We start from the raw sequence: 8,232 nt of genomic DNA on the forward strand, positions 1-8,232 counted from the left end.
CTGTCAGCTGTGAGCAGGACCAGCTCTAGGCACCAGCAAAGCAAGCACATGCTTGGGGCAGCACATTTCCAGGGGCGGCATTCCGGCCATCCTGTTGGGATCAAGGAGACGCAGAGTCAAGAGGTTTGTCAAGCAGGCGTCCCGAGCTCTCTTGAGCTGGGTTTTTATTAGTAATTAGATCAAAGAGCATGAGATCATAGTTACTTGTGACATATTGATTGGTTCACCCATAGCCATCTCCCCTTGTGCAGTATATCATGAATGGTGAAGGGACTACGTGAGCTATTGGAGGGGCTAGGTGCGCTATTGCCTAGTCTGTGCTTAATCAATAACCTGAGCATTGCTTTACCTTAAGCCAGGAGTAAATATAATAAACATGTGTGTGGTTTGCCAGCACAGCATATTTTACTACATTTCCCCCTTTTTGTTTTTAAGCAATTTGCAGGCATAATGAATGCTCTGTTTTGAATAAAGTCGTTGCCAAGGGCAGCCTTGGACAAATAGGCTAATAAGTGAAGGAATACACTGTAATATGCAGCAACAAAGTATTAATCCTGCAACTATAACAATAACATATGCAAACATTTGCTTTAGCCAGGATAGGTCTGGCAGCCATCCAGTAAGCCAGTCCCAGAATCCTGAAAAACCAACATCCATAGTAACTTCTTTTGTTAAATTATGTAGTTTTACAATTTGGTTGTGCACTGCTTTTTCATTATTGCTTAGGTTAAAGCAACACATACCATCCAATTTTTCACACCCATAATGATGTTGCATTAAAAGATAATCTATGGCCGCTCTGTTCTGCAAAAGTCCATGTCTTAATTCGCCCTGTTCCTCATTTAACAAGGCTAGAGCTTTAGAAGTTGTATTTAAGGCTTTTACTGCCGAGCAGGCTAAGGCGTTAATGTTTTTACTGTTTCGTGCCGCCAGACCGGGCACTCCAACCAGGGATACGGCCAGCGCGACGTATTCGGCCTTACTAATTAGGGCCGCGTGACTATCACAGCTTTCATCAAGGAATACACTTCGTTTTGTTTTAGTAAGTGGTGTACCCTTAGCTTCCTTTTGAGGCAAAACCAAAGACAGCCTACTAAGACAGCATGGAGTTTCATGACTGATGTTGGCTGGAATGTAGTTAAAGGTATATCCGGGGCAGGACCAGAACCAGCCCCTTGGCAATTGTAGGTACTCATACATATATGATATATTAACCATACTTGAGCAATTGAAGTTCCCTTTTGGGAATTGAATACAAGTCTTTTTGGTACAATTAACCATTCTAGCACAACTAACATTAAAACTAGCAACATGCGGTGTCAACAGGGTAACGGCAAAACGCGGTTTGTGCGTTAGTCGATCTCCCCAATTATGGTACCTGGGGTACCCTAAGGCCCTAAGGGTAGAATTTTGTGCTAGAGAATTATAAAACCATGTATCATTGTTGATGTCTTTGGGATTATGGCATACTGGTATTAGGCAAGATCCTAGCACCTCCCCCACCGCCCTCTGCTCCGTTAAGCAGAAGGTACTTTGGTTTAAAGTCTTTGCAAATACCTCCCATATATTAAGATGAACCCCCCCAGTCACTATCGGCCCCCCTTCCGTAGGGACAGTAGTTAAACTGAAAATAATTATTGTTAACAAAAGTACAGAATTGGCATTTAAGGAGGCTATTAATGCCATCATATAGTTCTCTGCCGTTTTCTCTTGTCCTGTTTTTTCCAACAGTTGTTCAGCCTGATTAGCTAGGTTCTTTACTTGGCCCCATGTGGCAGGTGCATTTCGTTGGCCCCCTCGTTTTCGGCCCGTTGTCACTTTTCCTTGTTCATCATATAAGTGTATGTTGAAGTCAGGGATGGGGTTGCTCAGTCCCTGATGCCACGCCATCCTTGTATGGTCGAACGTATCGTGCAGGTACCCAGAGCGGGCCGCTCGGTGTTGATACAGCTGCGTAACCGCGCCCCCAGGTGATTAGTGGCACAGGTCCGCTCCACTCCGGGCCAGGTAGCTGACGATAGGTTACCTTTGGAGCAGGAAGAACTTCGGTCGTCTGATAATGCCGTTGTGCCCTGGTGAAAAATTGAGAATTGAAAGGTAATAGATTTAAATGATTGAGTGTAAACAGTACTTGAGCCAGCCATTCTTCCTTTTCTGTCAGGCTGCCGGGGACAATTCCCCCTTTTTGTTTTTGCCGCAGGAGAGCAGTTTTTAATGTGCGATTAGCTCGCTCTACAATGGCTTGTCCTTGGGAATTGTATGGGATGCCAAAGGTATGCGTGATTCCCCAGCGCGTGCAGAACGCTGCCATCGCTGAAGAGCAATAGGCTGGGCCGTTGTCAGTTTTTAAAGCTGACGGCTTTCCCATCACTGCAAAGGAACGAATGAGGTGATTACAGACGTGTTTCGCCTTTTCCCCTTTTTGTGGCGTTGCCCATATATATCCAGAATAAGTGTCTATGACTACATGCAAATAGGACCAGGGAGCTAATGGTGGGAACCGAGTGACGTCCATTTGCCACAATTGGTTTGCACCTAGCCCCCGAGGATTTACCCCGATAGCGGGTCCTGCGAGGTTTCCAGTACACTCGGGGCACTGCTGAATAATCGCTTGTGCATCAGATAGTGGTATGGAAAATTGCTTGGCCAATGCCCTAGCATTTTGGTGATGTAAGGAGTGACTTTCCATAGGAGAGCAGGGGAAAGTCTTTAAGGCGTTATCAGCATAGGCATTGCCTTGCGAGATTTCTCCGGGGAAAGGCTGATGACTTCTAACATGTGCGATAAAAAATAGATGTCGTCGGTGACGTAAGATCAGTTGTAGGGAAAGAAATAAACCAAGCAAATTATTATCCAAAGATGCAGTAACACAACTAGAAGCAATATTACTAACAACATTGGCAGCATGCAAACTGTCTGTTATGAGGTTAACTGGTTGATCAGAAAATGTGTTAAAGGCAAGAATTAACGCAGCCAGCTCCGCACGCTGAGGAGAGCGTTGCGGTAAGGTAAACTGGGATTTCCACTGGTCATTTTTCTTCCAAGCAACCACCCCTCTGGAGGGGCCACCATCGGTGAAAATGGTAAGAGCTTCTGTTATGGGAACGGGAGATACCAAGTAAAATACTTTCAGCGGAATATGCTGAGCAACTTGGAGACGAGGATCCTTGGGAGTATGGTAAGTTACGGACCCAACATAATTGGCTAGGGCTATTTGCACCTCCTCCGAGTGCATACATGCAACTTCCCAGGTGGCGATGGGGATGGGTATAATAATGTTTACTAAATCCATGGCAAACAAGTTTAATGCTCGATTGCGTCCTTTAGTGATTAATTGAGCAATCATTCCAGACAATGGGACGAGTGTGTTTTTGTGTGTGTGTGGTAAATACATCCACTCGAGGATAAATTCTCTCTCACTTGTATGTTGAAGTAATGCCCCCATGAATTGCTTAGTGTCCCCAAGAATGATTAAGGACGGGGGCACGTCAGGTACTGCTCTATCTACCCACCTTTCTGCCATGGCTTCGTTGATCTTATGCACTACCTCCCGTTGTTCGTTTGTTAGTGATATTATGTCTCCCGGTTGCTTTCCTAATTTTAGGGCATTAAACAGTGGAGTTAGCATAGAAGTGGGAATCTTGTAATACAGTCTTATCCAATTTATGGATCCCAGAATTTGCTGTAGTACTACATATGTTAACTTTTTTGGCAAGGTAAGTTTTGGAAGTATGGGCATGGAGTATGCTGCAAGCATTTTATGACCTAAATATTGAAAAGGTTCGGATTCCTGTATTTTTTCCGGGGCTACTACCAGACCCGATTGACTTAAGATATCCGTTAACTCACTTTTCCATGTGGTGGGTAGGGGCCTACCGGCTATTAAGATATCATCCATATAATGGTATACAAGTAGCTTTTTTAACTTATTTCTGAAAGGTTGAAGAGCAGTGTTTACAAAATACTGACACATGGTAGGGCTATTTAACATGCCCTGGGGTAACACTTTCCAATGATAACGTGTTGTGGGTTGGGTGTTGTTCAGGACTGGCACTGTGAATGCAAAATACTTTCTATCCTTTTCCTGTAACGGTATTGTAAAGAAACAATCCTTTAAATCAATTATTGCCACCTGGTAGTCATAAGGGATTAAATTTGGATTGGGGAGGCCACACTGCAGGGGGCCCATTGGTTCTAGTATTTTATTAATTTCCCGCAAATCGTGAAGGAGCCTCCATTTTCCTGATTTTTTCTTAATTACAAAAACAGGAGTATTGTACGGGCTTGTAGTATGCTCAATGTGTTCATCTTTCAATTGTTGCTCAACTAATTGCTGCAAAGCTTCTAATTTTTCTTTAGGTAATGGCCATTGTTCTACCCAGACTGGTTTATCAGTTTTCCACTGTAACGGAAGAGCCTGAGGCTTACTCATCTTCCAAAACCAGTTTTGCCCCTATCTGTTCTAACAAATCTCTTCCCCAAATGTTAAACTGTAAAGGCAATATGCAGGGTTGAATATATGCTATTATGGGACCTTGTTCCTGGGATTTTACCGGTAACCATTGAGAGCTCTTTTTAGATGCTTGGCTTCCTCCTACCCCGAATACCGCAGGGGCTATCTCAGAGGGCCATTTAGGTTCCCAATCCTTTTCAGCTATGACAGAAACATCCGCCCCTGTGTCCAACAAACCGGTCAGCCACTTACCTTGGAGGTTATACTTACGTTGAGGTTTGTGCAGGGATATTCGGTGTACCAACGCCGCCACCTGTGGGTGAAAGGAAGAGTCGCTGTCGCCTTCAGTACGGGTGGATCCAAAGCCTCCTGTACGTGTTACCTGTGATTTTTCTCCAGGGAGCTCATATGGCAACAGTATCATTTGTGCCCAGGAGTCCCCTCGTCTTAAAGTAAAAGGCAGGTGACTCCAATACTGAACATATATTTTTCCCTGATAATCAGCATCAATCACTCCTGGAACTACCATAATTCCTTGTTTACTTGCTGATGACTGAGGGAGTATAATGCCCACCGTCCCTTCAGGAAGGGGCCCTTTTAGTTGAGTAGGCATTAAAAGAACTTCCCCCGGTAAGAATGAGGATTTTTCTTCTTGATTATACAAGTCTATCCCAGCACTGCCGGTCGTTGCCGGTTGCGCTCTAGTCAATTCTTCCGCCCCCATTGTTTTTCCGGGGCCCGGGGAGGGCCCGATCACTGGTTTCCCTGCCCCAGTCCTGATCGACATTGATTTGCCCAATGATACCCCTTGTTGCATTTAGGACATTTTTTGGAGGGCCTACCCCCTTCCTGGGGTCTTCCTTTATGTGCTCCCCCTCCGGGTGCCCTACACTGGCTTTTAAAGTGACCCGGTTTTTTGCAATTAAAACAATTTCCTGTGGGTTTATTACCTTGTCTTATAGCCCCCGCCAAAAGAGCCATAGCATGGGTTTGACTACCGACATCCGCGCAAGCCTGAATCATGTCCGCTAAAGTGTACGAGGGGCGATGTATTATAGATTGCAGTACCTTCTTGCAATCAGCATTAGCTTGCTCATAGGCCAGTTGCCGTAAAAGCTCTGTCTGTGCCTCCTCGTTATCAACCTGCCGCTGTACTGCTTCCTTGAGCCTATCTATGAACTGCGGATACGGCTCTGTAGGCTGCTGCCGGGTGGCTGTGAAAGACCTAGTCGGTTTCCCACTTACGGGAACCCTTCTGAAAGCTCTCATAACACTAAGTTTAGTACGAATATATGTGTCTGGGTCTAACTCCAACTGTCCCTCTATAGTGCTAAATTGGCCTGCTCCATAAATCTGGTCAGGCGTGGCAGCTGGGGTTGAGTATCCTACAGCAGCTAACCTGAACTCACTGTCCCACACCATATACTGGGCGGGGGTCAGCACCATACGAAATAAGTCTTTCCAATCTTGTGGAGCCATCGTGTAGCCATTACCAATCCTTTCTAAGATGCCTGCCACGAAATTAGACCTGATGCCTGTCTCCGTGATAGCTTTTCTCACCTCCCTCAGTACTGTATACGGTAGCGCCGCCCACTCTCTGGCGGCATTGCCCTGTGCATCGACTCCTGCCGCTATAGGCATTAGCATGGGCAACTCCCCCTCCCACTGATGTTCTTCCTCCAAACTCAATTCCCCCTTCTCACGCGCCAACGCAACCGCCGCCCGGACGCAGCCCCCACGATTCCCCCGGAAACAAGGCTGATCAGTTCCTTTATTAACGGAGGGATCCGAGGGCCGCTGCCCCGTATCCGACACCGCAGGCGCTGGTGGTAGCACCCGCGGGTACGGAGGCGGTGTCGTCAGCGCGAGAAGCGGGGCGGCAGTGAGAGACGCCTGTGGCCCCAGTTTTCCCACTGCCTCAGTACAGCGCTGCCACATGAGCAGGTGCTGTACTGCTGCTCTCGGTGTCTCAAAGAGCTGTGTTCCTATCTTTTGCCAATCTGCTTGCTGCAGGGACCCCTCTTCGGGATACCAGGGGCATTGGCATTCTATTTCCTTAACAAAATCCTCTACATGCCGCAGCGTAACCGCTGGGCAACCGCTCCCCTCAATGAGCTTAAATAATTCCTTAGCATGAGCCTTTTGTGGCACTGATAAATCACCCCCCATACTCACGAGTGGCTGTTTCCAGCGGGTGCACCTAGACTATTCCAGTCGGATAAGCAGGGGTCCTCGGGATCCGGTGAATCACGTCGGGGTCACCAGATGTTGGGATCAAGGAGACGCGGAGTCAAGAGGTTTGTCAAGCAGGCGTCCCAAGCTCTCTTGAGCTGGGTTTTTATTAGTAATTAGATCAAAGAGCATGAGATCATAGTTACTTGTGACATATTGATTGGTTCACCCATAGCCATCTCCCCTTGTGCAGTATATCATGAATGGTGAAGGGACTACGTGAGCTATTGGAGGGGCTACGTGCGCTATTGCCTAGTCTGTGCTTAATCAATAACCTGAGCATTGCTTTACCTTAAGCCAGGAGTAAATGTAATAAACGTGTGTGTGGTTTGCCAGCACAGCATATTTTACTACACCATCCTTTTTTTTTTTTTCTGGAAAAATCCACCTATGTACAAAACAAAATAATACATGAAGACCAAAAAAATCTCCAGCAGTGTGTACTGTGCCACCCTATTGGCACCATTCGCACCAATTTCCATGTCGCGTCAGTGTCAGTGGTTATGGGACTAAAATGCTGGGACAAAAATGAAAACGACTTTCCGGTGCTTCCTACCAGCAACAAAGAGAGAAACGGCAAAAAGAATTAGAAAAATTATCTTCTACTTCAAATAAGTATTTTAAAAAGGTTGACAATCAAGGAGAAAGCTCTAACCAATGCATTGAAAGTTATTAATTGAACCAAAGGTTATCTTTGCTAACTGATAAAGATGAACAATCACAATCCATCCAAAGATTTACTTCTTCACCTGAAGAGTCCAGAAACGAAGAACTGGTATCCAAATCGAAAACTGAAGAGTAATTATTGGAAGGTGGAGAGACTGACATAGGATCGGAACAAGTACATGGGCGACAATAATTACTGATGCAGTGCTAATGATTATTGTGAAAAAAGGTCCTTCAAAACTAGATCCTACAATTGAATATCCATTTAATAAGTTGAATCATTGATTTATGCCATCCAGTATGAAGAAAAGAAGGAAAAATGGGGAACAAATTAATAGATCATGGTTAGTGTATTCACAGACCAAAGATATAGTTTTTTGTTTTGTTTTTGTTTTTGTTCCAAACTGTTCTGTAACTCGGACATTCTTCTTGCAACTGCAGGTTTTAATAACTGGCAAAATTTGCATCAGCACTTGAAAGAACATGAAACATTAAAAAATCATTTACGCTCATTGACAAACTGGATTCTTTTAATTTATGAGAAACCGGGCACACTGGAAGACACTAATGTTTTTCATTACAGTGTATAGTTGAACCCAAATTGTTTGTAGTTGTGATTTTGTTAAAAATAAATGAGTAAACTCGTAGGAATTTGTTCTATTTTACTAACTACAAATTCTCTGTTTCCATTTTTTTTAAATTTTAAACAGTCAAAAAAAACAAACAACCCAACCCAACCCAAACCAAAAAAAATTGCAAAGTGCAAACATGTGTAAAAGCAAAAAAAAAAAAAAAAAGGGGGGGGGACGACATTTTTTTTTGTTTGGGGTGGCAAAAAACCTAGAGCCGGTCCTGGCTGGAGTGAGATGCTTAGGACAGGT

At 44.7% G+C, this 8,232-nt stretch overlaps 1 long non-coding RNA gene across 1 annotated transcript; it reads right to left on the minus strand.

Annotated features, from left to right (window-relative positions):
* Positions 1-1,443: 1,443 nt before the first annotated feature.
* LOC123349825 lies at positions 1,444-6,644 on the minus strand. The gene is made up of 3 exons (XR_006573660.1): positions 6,629-6,644; positions 4,724-4,766; positions 1,444-2,072 (listed from the first exon to the last, which is right to left on the minus strand). It is a non-coding gene; the product is annotated as an uncharacterized LOC123349825 (long non-coding RNA).
* Between the last annotated feature and the right edge of the window lie 1,588 nt (positions 6,645-8,232).

Source organism: Mauremys mutica, chromosome 1 (assembly GCF_020497125.1).
Source record: "Mauremys mutica isolate MM-2020 ecotype Southern chromosome 1, ASM2049712v1, whole genome shotgun sequence".
Taxonomy (NCBI): domain Eukaryota; kingdom Metazoa; phylum Chordata; order Testudines; family Geoemydidae; genus Mauremys; species Mauremys mutica.